The 20,817-nt window shown below is 39.3% G+C and overlaps 1 long non-coding RNA gene across 8 annotated transcripts in view; it reads right to left on the reverse strand.

Annotated features, from left to right (window-relative positions):
* LOC308458350 overlaps positions 1 to 20,817 on the reverse strand; it is a 156,579-nt gene that overhangs the window by 98,659 nt on the left and 37,103 nt on the right. Inside the window, exon 3 of one of the 8 annotated variants that reach the window (XR_013977255.1) lies at positions 3,915 to 4,000. The exons of the other annotated variants lie outside the window; for them this stretch is intronic. This is a non-coding gene — a long non-coding RNA (uncharacterized lncRNA). The remainder of the gene's footprint in view (positions 1 to 3,914; positions 4,001 to 20,817) is intronic. 8 annotated transcript variants of the gene reach the window in all.

Consider the following 20,817-nt stretch of genomic DNA (forward strand, 5'->3'; position numbering starts at 1 on the left):
GAGAGTGCAAAGAGAATCTCTCTCTCTCTCTCTCTCTCACACACACACACACACACACACACACACACACACAAACGCATTGTGCTATATTAAGAGTCATTCAATATAGTTAATCAGAAGGAGCTTCAGAACAGAGGAAACATGAAAGGATAAAGCACAAGCATAATTTCTTTAGAGCCTAATACAAACCTGTAGCATGGATCCCCTCTCACATTCATGCCAGAAGCTCATCCCATACATACATAATACATTCTGTTGGTGCATATATATATATAGAATCATAGAATAATAGAATTGTACAGTTGAAAGGGATCAAAAGAGTCATCGTCCAACCACCTGCAATGCAGGAATATTCTGCCCAACGTGGGGCTCAAACCCTGACTGAGACTAAGAGTCTCATGCTCTTCCAAATGAGCTACCCACAGTGGCCAATCAGATGATTCTGCTATAGGTTTCTCTGCCATGGGCAGTCTATGATGTGGAACAAGGGTGGGGAACTGTATAGCATGACATCATGAGGACAAGAAGGGATAATCAGAAAAACATGATGGGCACCCCTATTTTTGGTTATGAGCTCATGCTTCACAAGACATATAGTTCCACCATTCCAGTATGGGTTTGCATGTGAACAGTGCGTGGCACTTTTAAAATTTAGGGAGGTACATTCTCTGCAAACGTTACGCAACTTTTCCATAGTTTGCCAAAAATACTTTTGTCCTAAAATGTTCTTGCCTGTCCTCTGCATGACTTTGCTCCAAGGAAACATTATTACTTAAAATTATCGCTGTTTTTAAAATCACTATAACTATGTTTTGAAATTCCTCTTTTAAAATAATTTATTATAGCGCCTTAAATACATTAGAAATCCATCCAATTGTTTATGGTAGACTTAGTAGCTTTCTATAAAAAGAAATTCATATATATAAAGGAAAATTCCTGGTTGCCAAGATCCATGTTTGGGGCAAGTACTCTTTGGTGAGAGAACCCCCTGCCTGCAGAGATTTAAAATCACAAAATACGCAGCAAAGCATAGAAATATAAGTTGTAAAACCTTTAAAATATGCCTTCCAAGGAAGTTCCAAAATTGCCCCCTTTAAAAGTAACTTACAAAGGTTCCCTCTCACCCCAGCATATTTTTTTTAAAAATAATGTTTATTACTTTTATAGATTACAAAAAGAGAAAAAAGAAGAGAGGGAAAAGAAACAGAAAAAAAGACAAAGAAGGAAAGCAAAAAGAAAAAAAAATACAATACAATATGTAAACAATGCGAAACACAACCTAAACTCAAAACTAAACACATTAAACGAAACTAAACAAACCCCACTCCCTAACCTTAACCCTAAATGAAACAAAACAAAAACAATTTAAAAACATACATCCTCTCTTTTCCGTACTCTATCTTTCATTCCCTTGTTTCCTCGACCTCCTCTCACCTCCCTTTTTGTATTCCACTTCTTTTAATTGTTTCAGCAAATCCTTTCCATCTTTCTCCATTTTCTATCATATTGTAAATAACGTATTTTTTAACCTTATTTTCCATTAAAACTAAAATACTTATATATACTTAACTCCTTATAACATTTCTGCTAAGCCCATAAAAAATCATTCCACCATTTTTCTATCACTCATTAGTTTTACCATAAGTCTATATATAAACTTTAAATTTTCCAATCTTCTTCCACCATCTCCTCTCCCTGGTTTCGGATTCTGCCAGTCCTTTCCGTCAACTCCATAAAGTCCATCAACCTGGTGATCTTATGTCTGAGGCTCTTAACTCTTTTCCAAGTCCCTTCTGCAGGTCTTCTTCATTTTCTTTAATGCTAAAGAGCAAATCTCGGGGAAACTCCAACCTGTCAGTCCTTTTCTTCCTTCTGAACAAATCAGCCAAATTTCCATAGTTAAAGCTACAGTCCATAAAGTATTTCAGGGCATATTTCAAAATTCCTCCAAGTCCAAAGGCCCCCAAAACTTCAATCTCCTCCAGGCCCGAGTCCATGTCCCAAAAGTCAGTTAATCCCTGCATAGAGGGATCTTTCCAACTTTCCTTCTTTCGTCCAAGCCGGGGTCCATTCCTCAGAGTCTGACTTTTCCTAGATTCAATCATAAAAGGCCTCAACTTATAGTCCTCAATTTGCTTCTGTAAAGCCACGGATCTCACTTGTATTACTTTATGTTCAACTTTATGTTCAACAACAGCAGCATTCTCCTTCTCCTCCTTCTCCTCCACCATTTGTCCTGCCAAAATGGATTCCTGTACCAAGTCCTGAATTATTTCTGTGTTGACGTTCGCTTTTTGACTCAAATTAGTCACTTTCTGTTCCAAATTATCAACTTTAAAAGTCATGTCATCCATCTTCTTGTGAAGCTGCCCCAGCGAACAGCTTATCTTACATAAAACAGTCACAATGGCCTCTCCTGTCAACATTTTTAAATGGTCCAAGGTCGCTCTCTGGTTCTCAGAATCCTTATCTGCAGCTGGAAATCCCCCAGTTACCGTCCTGTAATAGTTTCAAAAGCTCCCTCTAGAGGGAAACAGTCTCCACTTGTATCAGTTCTTTCAGGCACAACTCAAGCATTAAAGATAAAATTTCAGTTACATTTCCTCTTTTTAAACGCAGAGGAGGACAATGGAAACAGTATCTTACTCTTATTTAGCTAGCTGTCAAATCCGTTCTGTCAAATGCACTCTCTCCAAACATCATCTGGCAGCCCATTCCCAGGTTCAGAGCAGTGGTAATTTGATTTTTCACTCTCTCCTGCAGGCTCACTAGATCCAAAATTTCCCCCTCTTCTCCTGCTTCCAAGGGGGGGTTTGTATTTTAAACCGATGGAAATTTAATCCTTTGCCAAAAGCTTTCAAAGACTTTAACTTGTAACGTCTTTGCTTCAGTCTATTTACAAAAACGGGAGGCGGACTTTCTGTTTATGACCTCCCGCTTCAGTTCCAAATCAAAGTTTTTTAAAAATCCAATTTTCCGATTTACTCACGAGTAGTTGTTTAAAATCCAATTGTCCACAGGAAAAAGTCAGCGCTCTCCGGCAACAGCAATGCGGCTTCACTCCGTGAAAAAAGCAGTCGATTCAAAGCACCGCGCCATTCACCCCACATCGCTCCGGATCCCCAAAACCGGGTTTCCCCGCGAGTAAGGGAGGCGCAAAAGGTGCCAGCCGAATCCCACGTCCACAGGCTTCTCCCGCCTGTGGTTTTTAATGGGTCTCCGCCTCGCCGCGGCGGTCCAGACCCTAGTTCTCACGAAGCGGATTCCTCCTGGTCAGAGGAAATCCGCCATTGCCGGAGGCGCTAACCGGGAAGCCCCTCTCACCCCAGTATAATCCACGTTTGGTAAGTTAAAAATTTGATTAATTACTAACTCTTCAAAAGTCGGGCTCATATGCTTTTCCATACATCAGTCAGAAAAGTTGCACAGGTATTAAAAAACTTAGCTTAGTTACAAAGTGGTAAACATTCCTAGAATATTCACATAGGAACTCAAGAACGGCAGGTGAGAACCACGTGATTGAGAAGGCGCAACCAGCTCAAACTTCTTGATGCACTGAGCTTCTCAGTTAGACTCCATAGAACAATAGACATGATTACCTATTTCCTCCCAAGGTGAGGGCAAGTGACACTGCTAAGCCTGGCAGGACAGCTACTTTATGGTATTAACCCATTCATGCATTGATTAGACTTAAGCATGTTGGTGATATGTCTTACGGGACATGCTCATTATGTTTTGTATATTCTGTTGGAAGCTGGCCAGAGTGGCTGGTGCAACCCAGTCAGATTGACAGGTACAAAAAATAAGTTATTGGTTGTTGTTGTTTCTATTTTAATACTAAAATTACATTTTCTGCATTTCCCAAATTACACATTGGAGCTATTGTATCATGCTCTCAAATACTCACACATAACCTTTTCTTTCTTTGTGTTATTTTTAACATAACATCTAGACTCTTCTTCAGACTAGAAGTTTATCCATCAAAAACTGTTATGTGAGCCTGAGTGTGGAAAAAACATAAATCAGTAAGTGTAACACTATTCTCTTCTGCTTGTAGTGGTGTCAATTATGATACTATGTGAATGCCTTTTGATACCATTAGATTGGAGTTGCATGACACATCTGGCAGCTTTTTTTCCTTATCAATTACGACAGATACACTAGCTATATTGAAATAATTTTCATCTTGTTTTTGTTAATCTACTTTTTAGTTAGTGCACTGCCTGAACCAGATTGCAGAACGTTGTCTGTTTGAAGAACTGAAAGACTGATAGGTGTCCTTTAACTTCTTTTAAAGTTCCTTTTGTTTGAATTTCTGGCATGAGATTTATGCTTTAGAGGCAGACACTGGAGAATGGGGTGTGTATGTGAACTAGGTAGATATTTTGAGACTGTAAATCCTACAAGTATCATGGGCTTCAATGTCCCTTGGTATCAATGTCCCTGGTTATTACAGTGCTTTGTCTCTCCCTCATGCCTAGTTATATAGTAGAGCTGTTGCTTTCAGGTCCTGCTTCTAGGTTTACTGGAGACATCCATTTGAACACTGAAGCAGGATGCTGGACTTAGACGGAACCTCGGTAAGATCCAGCACACCTTTTTTCTTTTTTTCTTTTTTACAGCTTGCCTAAATTCGTGGTGAGTTGTGCATACAGCACAATTGTAAGAATGACATTATGCTTCAACACTGGAAGGAGAAATTTACCTTCCATACAACAATAGATTAACGGTTTGCTGTCCTTGTCCTTATTTGAAGTGGCAATGTATTGACAAAAGTGCGAAGAAGATAAATACAATAACATCTGGTCAGCTTTGGGAGATTTATATATCATAGCTGCAGTCCAATGTATTTGTATTTCCAATTTAGATAGTCAAAATACATTAACCCATGTCCCTTTCCCTATTTTATCTCTTCCTTTTTAATTTTTGCTTGAATGTTACTCTATTTGCATTGTTTAAAAACTTGTAGTAGAAAGCTAAAGCTTTTTTAAAAAACAGTGAGCATGGCCAGCATCCCACCAAATGGCAAACAACATTTTCCCTTAGACTGCCCCTCTCCACTCACTAAAAACCAGGCTACATAGACAACATCCACTTGCAAGTCAATGCTATGGAAATAGGCAGTGCTGGGATAAGTGCCTAGTTCCAAAACTAAAGCTACTGGGATGTGAGAGTCAGTGACTAGCCTTGTAGATGCAGGAATCCCAAGTTCAAATCTCTGTGGTGGGCCTGTCACTGTCATCAGTCTACACTGGGCTGCCGCTTGCATCAAGTAGCCACTTACATCTGAGCTGCTCATGAATTGGTCAGTGTTATTGTTTATTAAGCCCAACTTATATTATGCATACAATACATATAAAAGATTCATGCCCGTGCAGTACTGGATTTTTGCAGCAGCATAATTTTACAGGTATTAATACAATACAATACTGTATACAATAGTATTTGTATACAGCTGTGTGAATTGCTGAATGACTCTCTTTATGTGCTGGTTACTTTAGGAAACCTGGAGGGCATATGGTTATAATATAATAATGATGCATGTAAGTAAAAGAAGAAATGATGAACCAGTAAAAGAAAAATGCTTTTTGTTGAGATCAAGGAGGGAGATGGGAATTAGAAGAAAAATATATCTGTGTGGATAAGCTCAAGATTTTCTGAAAGTTCCATCCCTAGTTAGATAGTTTTCCCTGCTGCTGGCATAGCATTCCTATAAAGGAACAGGATTTGACCATAAAAGTGAAATATAAATGGTAACAAAAATTTAGATACTACAGATATGGATGGTGCTAGTATTGTTGTTTTCAAGTGATAAAATTATAATAATAGAAAATAATGACTACATGGCACACATAAAGGGTTGTTCATTTTTGCTCACACAGAAAACCTTCCCACAGTAACTTGCCAATTGAGGTTGTTGAATACAGCTTTCAAAAAACTCTTCCAGTTTTATGTGTGGAATTGTTACTTAAGATGTAAATTCTCAGTACTGACGGCCTTTTTATGAACAGCTTGGTTGGAAACAATATTTTAAAATAATCTCTTTTAAATAGTAGAATAATCTTCTTTTGAAAATGAGGCATTTCCTTCCTTCCCTCCATCCCTCTTTCATACTTTTCCAGCTCATCAAAACTAAGAGAAGGTTTAATAGATGCAACATATTTTCTGATGATCTTTAAGATGCCAAAACCACTGAATGGATGTCAGATTGCCATCAATGTGACTACTGAACAACCATCACAGTTCTGAGACAGAACTTCTGATTATAAAGTAATGTGAACAGATTTCACTTGTCTATATATTTCCATAGCCATCACTTATACACAGCTTATCAGGAGTAGCATGGGGTGTGTGGAGAGATGGGGTAATGTTCCACTTTAAAAGAAAAATATGGGTGAAAACATATTGTGCAATTTCCCCCCACTTTCTGTAAGTGAGTTTTATTAAGAGTTTGAGCAAGCTCTAGTTTACAATATATTCAGAACCATATGTATACATTAATTAAAGGAATGTAGAGGAGGAGAAGGAGACCTGAGAAAATAACAAAGCAGCAGTGAATGCGTGCAATGATTTTTCATTCTGTTTCGCTTCAGCTCTGCCCCTGCAACAGAGGATCTAATCAATCTGCCGGCTATTAAGTTTGTTAATTGATAATGCATACTAATTAGGCTGTGCGCAGTTACTTAAGAGACTTTGCTAAGGTGATTGTAGGCACAAGTCCAAATGGAGTTTAAAGTATTCTGTGTGAGGTTAAAACCCATCAACCAGAATAGATGGATTTTATATTATAACAGAAGGCACAACATACTCCTAAACGCTTAATGTATTTCACAGCTATCTATTGTTACATACCTTATGTCAATCAAACAATTACATATTAGGACAACCACTACAAGCTGGAACTAAATCATGTAAGTAAAGCATATATATGAGAGATGTGGGGTATGTGGTGGGCGGATTCAAGCAAAGGGGGAATAATTGATTTTCCTCATTTATTTTGGGAAAAATAGTATCTTTCTCTACTGCAGGGCGGAAACAGCCCCTTGTGAGAAAGCCGGCTACTTTTGTTTTATGAATACTTAAACAATGCCACATAAAACTGCCATGCTTTTCTGCCTTTGTTCAACAGGGCAATAAACTAGAAGCTGTAAGCTACAGAAACTATACAAACTAATAAACCCAAATTCAAATAGTTTGTATATTAATGCACTTTAATCACATCTGCCAGCTCTTGTACTTTGCGTGGGAGGCACCAATTTTAAGGCTGTTCTCCCTTCCAGCTGGTACTTAAAATCTGAGCTCTAGACTTTAATCTTTGATGCATTCTAATCCTCAATTTAGTTTATCTGATATTTTCTGAACGACGCTACCAGCAATTAAGGCAAGATCTGTAAGCTGAGCTTGCTGAATTAAAGCAAAATACTATTGCTTCACTTTCTTTAAGCTGCTAGCTTTTATACCATTTGTTTTTGTTTCATTGTGATTTCGCATTTGTGTGTTTTATTCATTGTTGTAAATACCTTTAAAATTTGTAAGCTGCTTTGTGTATCCTTGATTTATTTTTAAAGTGGGATATAAATAATTGTAATATAATTAAGTCCTCTGGCAAGTCGTACTGCAGAAATAACATCCACAAATGATGAAACCCAAGGAAGCTTCTTCAACATGAGACTTATTTGGAGCAATCAGGATTCTTTACTACTGAACAATGCGCTCTGCAGCTAAATAGGGCATGCAGATTATGTACAGTTCAAGAATCTACCAATTTCAGGTTGACTACTACCCTGGCATTAACAAGGGTGATTTGGATTACTTTTTCCTTTATTGTGGGTTAGAAACAGCACTCTTTTTCTTTTTCCACATGCAAGTCTACACAACTTGCAATCACACAATTCGCCTCCTCCTTTACACGCAACTGTAAGACCTATTTTTCAGCACATACTTTCTCCGACAATTTGAGTCTTACCTTACCACCACCTCCTCTGCCACCTGAATCCCCCTGCCCCATCCACAACACTCATTTGTCAATTTTGTCATGATTGTCAGGTTCATTAAACACAGACACCCATGAATGAGAAAGGAATAACAACTTCATTGCAAAGTATGTGTCCCATCATTATAATTGGGTTGACTGCTTCCAGTTTTAGGCCATCAGGTGAACAGGAAAAAGTGGTTTTCATTTCACCATCTGGTAACTACTTCTTCTCAGAGAGTTTCAGTAGCCAATAACACAACCGATTTTGAACTAAACACTATCCACAAAATTCCATGCAGGTCCCCCCCCCCAAAAAAAATGCATTTAAATGAACAGATTTAAATATAAATTTTGCACCCTTCTTTAAAGAACTTAAGAAACTGCAGTGTGGCTTAGTACTGAGTATATTACATTTGTTTCATCTGGTGAAGAGAAGCTGTGCCCCAAATGCATGCATGAAACATACAAAATAATATTACATAGAACTCTCACATCAAACAAAGTGATTAGGTCCATTCTGCTTAAAATAAGGAATACTACAATAGCAGGTACTTCCAGACTACTCACTGGAGCCAATTTAAATAACTTATAATTTTTCTGCTCAAAGCTCAAACTAACCTGGCCAATTTCTGTGGGATATTTCCCGCCTCATATAACCAACACGTTTAACTCTAATTAATGCATGAAGGGATTAAGACCATAGAGTAAACTGTCCTGCCAGACTTAGTTAGGTCACACACCCTCACCTTTTGGTTTCAACTAGCTACGTAATTTAAATTGTACAAGTTAAATGCACATAAGATGTGATCAGACTGCATTAATATCATACCTGTTTCAAAGACAGAACTGAACTGAAGATAGCTTACAAAGCAAATTTAAAACCATTGAAATACAGCAAAAGCAGCATTTAGCTACTAAAAACATAACAAGGAAGAGAAACAGCTGAAGAAAATATTTAACAATAAACATATTCATCTGGCCATAACATACTATCAAAAGGGGGCTGGTTCAGATCTCTTAGGATAGGGAGTTCCACAGATTTGGCGTCACAGCTTTAAAAGCCCTCTCACATATTCCCACCAACTATAGGAACTATCACCCAGGTTTGGTATTTACATTTTCTTCCTAGGGTTAGTCATAGCCAATGAAGATAAGAAGACTCTTCCTGTAAACCAGAGAACGCTTCATTATAACAGCCTGGTATTTTGCTCTTATGTAATGCTGGTGTAGCACATTTATGGACTGGTGGCAAGATTGTCTTAGGAAATGAAAATGAAACCAAGGCCTGAATAACTGGCAGCAGGTATGTTTGACATCTACTGATCAAGTTCTTCCATTTAGATACTTTTGTGATAGCCTTTGACAGGATGCTGCACAGTAAGTAACATCCTCCTTATGTAATAATTTTAATAGTCACTTGCATCTTACACATTTTGATTGCCACTGAAATCTCTCACACAGTATTGTCATAAGAGTCTGTAAAGCTATGTAAAGAGAAATATCCATGCCTACAGATTACAGACCTTCACCCTTCTACATAGCATCTAAGGAGCATTTCTGAACTACTTGTTTATTCTCAAAATCAGAGAGAAACTGTTAATACTGGGTTGTGCTTTTTTGCTGATATTTAATGGGTTGAGAGCTTAGCGCAGGGGTACAAAAACTGCAGCCCTCCAGATGTTTCTGTACCACAACTCCCAGCAGCCCCAGCATAGTCAGTCAGCCCCAGCATAGTCAGGGATGATGGGAGGTGTAGTCCAACAACATCTGGAGGGACGCAGTTGTGCACCCCTGGCTTAGCAGCATTACTCCATATTCTTTATTAACTGTATCAAAGCCCCCAAAGGTCATCTTTATTGCAATCTAAGCCTCGTACCAAAAATTGTGCCTACCAACTCAGTAAACACTGAAGGAATATCTTACAAATTAGTCAACAACACCAACATTATCATTTCCTCACTCTTCATCCAAGGAACTCAAGGAAGCATACTCACCCCCATTTTATCCTCACAGCAATCCTGTGAGGTAGTCTGAGAGATGGTGAATGTTCTAAGGCACCCAATGAGTAAGAATAATAAAAAGCATATCACCAAAGATTTTTCATGAAGTTATCAGTTACGCTTAAAACAACATCCGGGCAACTTAAAGTGAAGTAGATTTGTCAGAATACCATGTGGTACGACCAAGATGGTATGAAACAAAGGGTAGGACAAGATTCTTCTCAAACAAGTTCTCATATATTAGCCTGCTACACTTTCTGGACACCTTGTAAAATGGTCTAAGTACTGAAACATTGCCTTTGGTTTTATCACTGGGAGTTTTCAGGTTACGGCTTTTTGCGGAACAGAACATTTTCTGAGTAGCTGCTGCTCAATCCATGCAATTTCACCTTTCTATTCAGCAGATAGTAAGTCAATTCATAGAATCTTAGAGTTGGAAGGGACCCAACGGTAACCTAGTCCAACCCCCTGCAATGCAGGAATCTCAACTAAAACATCCATGGCCTTCCAACATCTGCTTTAAAACCTCCAAGGAAGGAGAGTCCACCACCTCTCACAAGGTAGTCTGTTCCACTGCCAAACAGCTCTTACGGTCAGAAAGTTTTTTCCGAATGTTTAGTCAGAATCTCCTTTCTTGTAACTTGAAGTCACTGGTTTGAGTCCTACCCTCTAGAGCAGGAGAAAACAAGTACAGTGGTGCCTCGCAAGACGAAATTAATTCGTTCCGCGAGTTTTTTCGTCTAGCGAATTTTTTGTCTTGCGAAGCACGAAATCCCAAAGTGTTGATTCCCTGGTCCTGAATGGGTTAACTGTGCCCCTGAAGGACCAGGTATGCAGCCTAGGAGTCACACAGCTGTCCATGGAGGCACAGGTCAGTTCTGTGTCCAAGGCAGCTGTCTACAAGCTCCATCTGGTACACCAGCTGAGATGCTACCTGCCCACAGACTGTCCCGCCAAAGTGGTACATGCTTTGGTTATCTCCCGCTTGGACTACTACAACACGCTCTATGTGAGGCTCCCTTTGATGGTGACTCAGAAACTACAACTAATCCAGAATGCAGCAGCTGACTAGTGACTGGGAATGGCCACCAGGACCATATAACACTGGTCCTAAAGGATCTTCACTGGCTCCCAATACGTTTCCAATCACAATTCAAAGTGTTAGTGCTGACCTTTAAAGCCCTAAACGGCCTCAACCCAGTATACCTGAAGGAGCATCACCACCTCATCATTCAAGCTGGACACTGAGGTCCTCCTCTGAGGGTGTTCTGCTGGTTCCCTCAGTGTGAGAAGCGAAGTTATAGGGAACCCTCCCTGAGGAATGCCCTTCCTTCAGATGTTATGGGGATAAAAAACTACACAACTTTTAGAAGACATCTGAAGGCAGCTCTGTATCGGGAAGTTTTTAATGTTTGATGCTTTATTCTACAGAGTATAAACAATAAAATTATTATTTATTATTTTTATTTTTATTATCATGAAGTGAAGAACTGAAAGATTCAAAACATAGTTGGACGCATATGAAGCTGTGACTAAATCATTTTGTTAAAAGAGAACTAAAAAGCAAGAGTTTATTCTCTTAACTGATTCTATGAATTAGGTAAAGAGTAACAAGAGTGTGCTTGCTTAATTTTATTTTTTATCACCTCAGAATAACTGCATACTCTCATGTACACACGCTCATGCTGTAGTTTTAAGGATTATAATAAAAAAACCACTTCCCTTATATTCAGTGAGTAAACATTTGACTCATTATAGGTATCACAAAGTACAACATCTCCAAAACTTCCTCCATGTTCACCTAACCATGACATGCTGGTGTAAATCATCTTGAGGGCTCAGGTGCCATGGGACTAATTTTTTTGTGTATGCTTTTGTTGCAGCAGATTAACATGGTCAGGCTACCACTATGGAATTATATTAAAATATGTACCAGTTCACTTCTCAGTGCTCATGCTATCTTGGAAAATGTATTCATCTTTTGATAGCTCTGAGACTTACAATTACATCACTGTGTATCTCTAAGTGTTAAATGTATTTGTCACCATACTTATAGACATTAATTCTTCTGTCCATTCATCTGCCTGTCCTTATTTTGTGGGAAATTAAAGCAAACTTCCTCTGAGACATTCAAAAATGATCTGTAAGCCCGTTGTGTATGCTATTTTTTCACATAATAACTTTGTGTATGCTGTTTCTTCGCAATGTGCCAAATATGGTATCTTTCCATGAAAACACATGCAGTCATCATTATTTTTAAAACTTAATGTAAATATTCAGGTATTGATTCATTTACTTTGAATCAAGCATGTCTGCAAGGAACATGTTTGTGCTGTGTGTAGAAGTAATATTTTGCTCCAAAAATATCTTATTAGAATCACTTCTATTCAACAGCTTCATCATTAGGAACATGGGAAGCTGACATACCAATTCAAAGGAGTACAGACAGGCAGTGGTTCTCCAGGGTTTCAGGAAGGAGTCTTTTCCAGACTTACCTAGGACCTTTTATATGTTAAGCACATGCTCTACCACCGAGCTACACCCCTTCATTGTTCTTGAAGTAAACACTTGTACAATTTTTATAGATTTCCACTACATTTTGTTTTTGAGTTAGTTCAGCCATTATTTCCTTTTGATTAATGCACAGTACTTAATATAATTCTAAGCAGGAACAGTCATTGTACAAATAGCAGTAGATGGGGTTTATAAATAGATATCAAAAGCAAAATCTGAAAACCAGAATTCCAAACACACAATATACACACTTTATATCTATTCTGAATTTCTAACTGATGCATGTAGTTATTTTACTGCAGTTGTGACACTTTCCTAGTCACAGAGGCTTTTTCATTCCAAGTTAGACAAACAGTGAAAGTTATAGCTGTAAGGTCTAAAACATGCAGGATACCTTTAAATGCATCCTGACAAGAGAACTGCAAAGAAATATTGCCAAGTATTTTTATTCAAAGGCCAATGGCTACTTTTTTTAAGAAAAGCAAATTCTCCAAAAGTGAAATAAATCAAAACAATAATGGGTCTCATTCAATGCCTATTTCAGATTAGGGTCACTTTCATTGCACCTAAATTTGTAGAGTCAACTAGGAGAAACTAGAATCTCAACAAATCCATGCCCCCTCTCTCTAGAGTCTACCCCAGTCTAGTCTGTATAGCTTCTCCACAGCTCTGTAAGATCCTGTGAACTTCAGAACTCAGCCAGGATTTGTACCTCGGTTTCTCACATTCAAATAGATTCTCTAGTCCAGTGTTCCTCAAACCATTTTTTAATGGACCACTTGAAACTGTTAGTCTCAGCAGACCACTATCCTTTTTTTCCTTCTGCAATTCAAAGCACTACAGTGGTACCTCAGGTTAAGTACTTAATTCGTTCTGGAGGTCCTTTGTTAACCTGAAATTGTTCTTAACCTGAAGCACCACTTTAGCTAATGGGGCCTCCCGCTGCTGCTGCGCCGCCGGAACACAATTTCTGTTCTCATCCTGAAGCAAAGTTCTTAACCTGAAACACTATTTCTGGGTTAGTGGAGTCTGTAACCTGAAGCGTATGTAACCTGAGGTACCACTGTACTGTATTTAACTCATAACTCACAACCTCGCCTTTCTAATGCAATGAATATACTCCTTTTTAAGCAAAGTTATGTGAAGTCATTCTCCATTATGAGAGAGAGAAATTAATCAAGTACAGATATTCTTAGCAGTTGTACAACCTTTCCATAGATCACCTGAATACAGCTCACAGGTGACTAGTGATCCATGGAACACAGTTTGAGAACCTCCTTTCTAGACACTTTACTAGTTTGGGCTTTCAGTGGAGATCTTAGCCTCAGGGAACACTTCTCCATGAAAAATATTACTTATCTGCAAAGCAAGACTGGTATTACATCATATGCTGGAAAGGATTCTGTGTACCTGAATTGCCAGAGTTTGGCTTAGAATTAAAAACAAGAGAATAATTGGGCGGGGGTGCAATCTGTCTATAATTTAATGCAGAAGACAAAGAAAAATTATTAACATTCAGCTTAGTGCTCCAGTGTGAACTAAATTATGTGGATTTTAAAATATAAAAATGAAGATAAATGAATTTCTCTCTTGCCAGCCATCACACATAAAATAAATGTTTTCCCCTACTATTATTCTTGCTGTTTAGCATGTTTCAGACAAAAATAAGTTATGGTGCTAAAGACCTTCTGAAAGAGCATATTCAGTGTTTTATTTTTCACATTTTTAAAATAATACAAACATATGACATCAGAGCCTTTAATATTCATTCTCAATTTCCATTTGTATATTAAACTGGTTAAAGCAAAGACCAGATCTGTAGCACAAAGGCATTCTATACAATTACTGCAAAAGATAAACAAGTATTAATGTACAGTGGTGCCTCGCAAGACGAAAAGAATCCGTTCCGCGAGTCTCTTCGTCTTGCGGGTTTTTTCGTCTTGCGAAGCAAGCCCATTAGCAGTTTAGCGGATTAGTGCTACAGTATTAGCGGCTTAGCAGGCTTAGTGGATCAGCTGTTAAGCGGCTTAACGATAAGCTGATAAGCGGCTTAAGGATCAGCTGATAAGCGGCTTAACGATAAGCTGATAAGCGGTTTAACGATCAGCTGATAAGCGGCTTAGCCATCAGCTGATAAGCGGTTTAGCGGCTTGGGGAAAAGGGAAAAAGGAAAAAAAACCTGCAGGAACTCGCAAGACATTTTTGTCTTGCGAAGCAAGCACATAGGAAATTCGTTTTGCGAAGCACCTCCAAAACGGAAAACCCTTTCGTCTAGCGGGTTTTCCGTCTTGCGAGGCATTCGTCTTGCGGGGCACCACTGTATAGTAAATTCCTACAGTTGTATCCAAAAGAACATCTATGCTGAAAAAGTGGCAAACAGGGTACTGAGATTTTAGCACTGAGAAACACATGACTCATCCTTTGAGCTGCCTAGTTTGGTAATCTAAGACTTTAGACTTACTGGGTTAATGAAACATTTTAGAATATGTTGTGTGTTAGTTCACCAACTTCCAAATGTGGGAAACCAGCCCTGCTGCACTTGCAGACCCTTCTGCTCTCTCTGCTGAGAGGTGCCCTGAATTTCCACCCCAAAATCCCACCCTGGCAGCATGACTTTTGCTTCCAACAACAAAAGTACATACAGTGGTGCCCCGCAACATGAATGCCTCGCAAGACGAAAAACTCGCTAGACGAAAGGGTTTTCCGTTTTTTGAGTCGTTCCGCAAGACGAATTTCCCTATGGGCTTGCTTCGCAAGTCTTGCGAATTCTTGAGAGTTTGTTTCCTTTCTCTTAAAGCCGCTAAGCCGTTAATAGCCGCTAAGCCGCTAATAGCCGTGCTTCGCAAGACGAAAAAACCACAAGACGAAGAGACTCGCAGAACGGATTAATTTCGTCTTGCGAGGCACCACTGTATCACTCCCCAGTCCATGGCTCAATACAGCTGAGGACACAATGGAGGCCCCTCATCACTGGAGGAGTCTCAAGATTATTGTACTGACACAATACTGTTCTCTCTGTCAAGTGCAATGGAGCTAGAGAGCTCCCTTCTACTTGCTGTGATACTGCTTTAACTGCAGCGGTGTAAAGCTAAACATGAACCTTAGAACTGTTTAGTTTACAGTGCAGACATTTTTAACGGGTTAGAATTTCAGATTGACAGCCTGGTATGAATGGCCTCATATAGGAACTATGGATGTATTTCTTTATCCTCATCCATGCTGTCAAAACTGACTCCATGATGTGAACCCCAACTGCCTCTAGGGGTGTACTGTCCATCACTACAGCTGCAGTGAGCTGGCAGTGATTCCCACAAGTATACTGGTTTCAAAAAGTGTTGCCACAATTGTAGATATATCTGCTTAATAACTGCAACTGAATTCATGATTGTGTCAATTCACATGTTCTCCAGTAACCAATGTCATCATGGGCACATGATCCTTAATTAAGTTCAGGCTGCATCACATGGAAGTCACTTTGAACATGTGAGCCAGCCATTAAATAGACTGCTCAAATTTTAGAAGATATCCCTCATCATCCCTAGGGAATGGTGAAGGAATGTGAAGCAGCCACCTTCCTAAAGCTAAAGTGTGGTGGGTGGGTGGCTTGTCAATAGGAAAGATAGTGGCTTAATCCCATATCTCTTCACCCCACTAAACAAACACTCTCCTTCACAGGCAGCAATCTTAAAAAGAAAAAAACCTTTGTTTTTCACCTAACCACAAAGCCTAGCAAGGTAATGCACCATAGAACACACCTGTGGAACAGCTCTTAAACTTTGATCCATGAGAGTGAGCACTTTTGAAAGCTCAAAAGCCTTAGACAAAGAAGACAGAGTTGTCATGGTATGAAGGCACAAAACGGCCATGTGCCTTGTGAGTTGATAATGAGATAGCTAGTCACTAGTCACATTAAGCAGCTCAGATGGGGCTTGGCCTCAAACTGGTCAGCAGCACTCTCTGCTGCTCTAACACCACTTGAAAACAAATGAGCAGATGTCTACAAAAATCAGTGATAATGCCAAAACATTGGAGACTTCCTAAGTAGGCAAACAGTTAGAGGGCCTTCGGTAAGGTGGCTTTTTGTTTTGGTTTTTGGTTCTTTTTTACATTTTAATGTCTTCTGCTGTTACTTCCTTTTACTGATTGTGTTATCTAATCACAGCTCCAGGCCTACAATGAGGCAGAGTGAGGTAGCTGCCTTGGGCAACAGATGCTGAGATGCAGGGAGTGGCCAGAGCTGTGTCAGATGGCCCCTACAACAGCCTGCTGCCCTCAACTATAGTGGAAGACAGTGTCCTTTCAGCAGTACTGGAGTAAGATTAAACTACCAGTCCAGTTGGCTTCTGTATGTGCCCGGGGGGTGGGTGCCATCTTGTCCATCTTGTCAGACAGCAAAATGTCTTAAGGTGGCCCTGCCTTATCATAACAAGCTCATACCCTAATTACACTGGGGGTAGAGATACATAAATGGAAGAGTTACCATATCCTATACCAGCACAGCCAGGGGGCAGGGAATGTAACTAGGAAAATTCCAAAATGGTAGGGAAATGGCAGACATTCCTCAAGCATCCTTAAACACACTGCCAAAGCCTATGAGTCAGAGGTTGTACCAGTGACAACTCTCACATGGCATCCACAAATGGAAGACACTTAGAGTTGTATTCAGCTACCTTTTACTCAGAGTAGACTCACTGAAACAAATGGCCATGACTAACTTTGGTCTATTAATTTTAATGGAACTACTCTGAGTAAAGATTAGTTAACTACAACCCAATGAACTCATGATAATGGGGGCACACACAACCATTCCCCACACAGCATGCAATATTATTCCATAGTGCACCCGAAGTTAGAAATCCCAAAAGGTACATACTCTTTAATATAACAATACAAGGTCCAAGTACAATATTAAACATCAGATTGATACCAATGGTCAATCATTGGATTTGTGTACTAGATTTGTGTACTAGAGATCCAAGGTCACATCTTAATAGTCCCTTCCTAAAACATGGGATTCTTCACACCCCCACCCGTCAGTTGAGGAAAATAATGTGTATTTCTTACTATAAGAGATGGTACTCCATTTTACAATATTCAGAGAAACTGGCTGCAGAAATTGAGTTCAAATAGGATTTCTGGTATATTGAAATGCTTTTATAATGCCATTAAAAAGCCTGTCTATATTCAGAAGTTCAGACTTCCTGTAAGTTCCCCATATGCTCTGCACTGCACGACAATCTACCTGCCAAGTCAAGCTTCTTCTGATCTCACATCTTCCCTAACTTTCACCGCCTCACCAGTGGCAGAGCTTCATGCTCTGGCACTGGGGGGCAGAGAGCAGGTGGGGGTGGGGCTGGCACGCCGCCAGGGGGCTGGGCATGCCGCCTGCGGGGGCATGGCACCCAGCACGGGCGGGGGGGGAGCCGCAATGGCACCACACCGGGATTGCGCTGCCGGGGGTGGTGCACTCCCCCCGCACTCCTCTTCCTCCGCCAGTGCTCCTCACCCTTCTAAGGTGATAATATTATTCATATTCTGAGGCATAACTACATACAAAGAAAATACTTTGACACTGAACAAATCTCTCTCTCTCTGTTACGGATTAAGAGAATTAGTAGCTAACAATTCTATGTAAGAATTTTAATGTTATGCAGGCATACATTTTTATGGGGAGGAAAGCATAAAACACCTGGAATTATAACATCCTTTATACTGCAAGTGTCATATTATGGTTTTTTAGTGATTACGTCAATTTAGTTTTTCACGTATTATTAATAATTCCTCATTACATAAAATTATTACTAAACTGGCAATTAAGTGGATGTGAAAGATCCATATGTTGAAGTGTTCATAACATTTCAATTATGAACTTCATATCAGATGTCTTCCAACATACATTAGTGACAGTAATGAACAGGTTCTTTGCCAAAGGTACCCAAATGAACTCATTCAGCTTTGTAGTGTATCTTATTATTATTGGTCTTGAATTGGTTGATCATCTCCCTTCTGTAGATTTAGAGATATCGGATTTTGTGAAAGAACTTTATGAGTTATGTACTACTATGGAAAAGTAAACACCCAAAGTTTTTTGCGTATTTGCATGTACTGAAATGAATTTTGTGAATGTTCCAAATTGCTAAATACTCTGTCATGTAAAAACCTCAAAAAGAGGGTTGAATAAAGACAAATGAGTTGTCTGGAATAGGTTGAACTATTTATACAGCCATTCTGACATGCAAATCCACTGAAAATATGAACTTGTGTTGACTGCACCCAGGCAAACAGTCTTTGGAACTGATCCCAAAACACGACCATTTCTCAAGTTTCCTGCCCTTTGAAAGCTTGTTTCGCCATTCTTTATACATTTCCTAACCGTTAAAGTTTCCTGGTGTAAGGAAATCTACATGTTCTTTCCTTTAGTTTAACATCTTTATTCCTGCTCTGTCTTTGCTGACCACTTAGATTAACTGTCCCATTCTCTCGTGGATGTTCTATAAATCAAACACTTTATTGTACATTTCAAAGGCAAACAGAGGAGATGAGGGAAGAAAAAAGTAATCTGGTGAGCAACCAACCATTTTGTAGTTTATAAAACTCCTCCCTGTCTTTGCAGAACATCCTCTTTATGAAAGGAACCAGAGATGCTGCAGGCTAGTCGGCAGTTTTACAGATACAGGCTAATGCCTGTAAAAGACTTCTCTTGGACATTAGGGTGGTAGCTTGACCTTTCTTGACTATTCTTAATTTTCCACACAGACCCTTTGGCAAGGCCTATTTTGGGACATAGATATGCAGCCCATCAACTTGGCATTGGTACTGCTATTATTTGGTGTCATTCTTTAATACATTATGAAGCATTTGTCTGTTAGAAAAATGCCTCAATCTCTGTCTGTTCATAGAATCCTACTGTTCATATTTTTAGAGATAGCTTCTGAGGCTGAAATACAAAATCTGGGATTTAATCCAAGATCTCCTAGGCCCACATCCAGCACCAAACTGATACTTACTGGTGCCAAAATTGGGAAGTTCAAAGAAGGACTCTGGGCATGCAGAAAAAGACCTAACTCTGACAGGCTTCTTTCTGTATGCCCTGGGTGACTGTGGATTCCACCATCTGCTCCAGAGTTCCAGTAGAGTGGATAGTCACAACAGATTTCTTCTTAAAGGAAACATACAAACTAGCCATTAGACTGTTTTCTGGTGTAGACAGGAGAACTTAGGCAGATCCATAAATAAGGAAGGGAAAACTGAATGAGAAATTTAGACTGAGAAAAGACTGAGGGAGGTAATTTTAAATAACTATGGGAATACATTACAATAGAGCTGGAGAGGGTTCAGAAAAGGACAGCAAAAAAGATTAAGAGGTTAGAGCAACTCCCCTATGAAGAAAGGTTACAATGTTTGGGGCTTTTTAGTTTAGGAAAATGCTAAGGGAGTATGATTGAGGTGCAGCATTTATAAACATGGCAGAAGAAAAACTCTAGGTTGGATCCAGACTTCACCTTCCATGAACAGAAAGGCTTTTTCCATCCATGGAAAGCTTTTGATCAAGCAGAGGGGTCCTACTGTGGGAAGGGAGGCAACTCTTGCCTATTCTCCCTTCCTCCTCCAACATCCAGCTCACACAATGCCCCAGAGGATTTAGTGTGGGGAATGAATAAAAGATGCCTTCCTCCCCTCTATTGGGAGGAGTGTTCCCCAAGCTGAACTTAGAGGGTACTCTTGCCTAAGGAAGCAAAGTCTGAATCTAAGGCATTATCATTGAGCAGAAAAATATTCTGACTCTAGAACTATTTCTTATTCTTATTTCTATTTTTATGGAATTCCTCCTTCTGCTACCAAGAGCACCCAACATTTCTGTATTATATTTCTCTAATTGTATTAATCATAATGTGGACTGTTTGATTATCTCCCACAAGGTGACCAAATGTGCCTTTTGGCAGTTGTGAAGACAGATTTTGTTGCACAATACAACATTAATACAAATAGTTACATTGCCATATGAATTGAATGGAGGGTGTAGGTAAGAAATGAATTTCAGGAAGAGAAAGTGAGGCAAACTCCCACAGCTTGAATTCAAAGAGACACCTCCGCTTTCTGTTCCATAGTTATGTTCCTGCTATGTTCATTTGAAATATTTATATATTATGTATTATTTACATTTCAGTTCTTCACTGCATAATAATGCACTTTTAGCAAAAGTGCTATTTGTTTGCATTAACTCTTGGAACCATCACAATATGACATATTTATGTTTTTGTTCGTTGCCTAAGGAAATTACTGGACAAAAATACAAAAGCAAACTTTGCCTGTATTTGCCAGAATAAG

The sequence above is a fragment of the Podarcis pityusensis genome (assembly GCF_964106645.2).
Source record: "Podarcis pityusensis genome assembly, chromosome: 11".
Classification (NCBI taxonomy): domain Eukaryota; kingdom Metazoa; phylum Chordata; class Lepidosauria; order Squamata; family Lacertidae; genus Podarcis; species Podarcis pityusensis.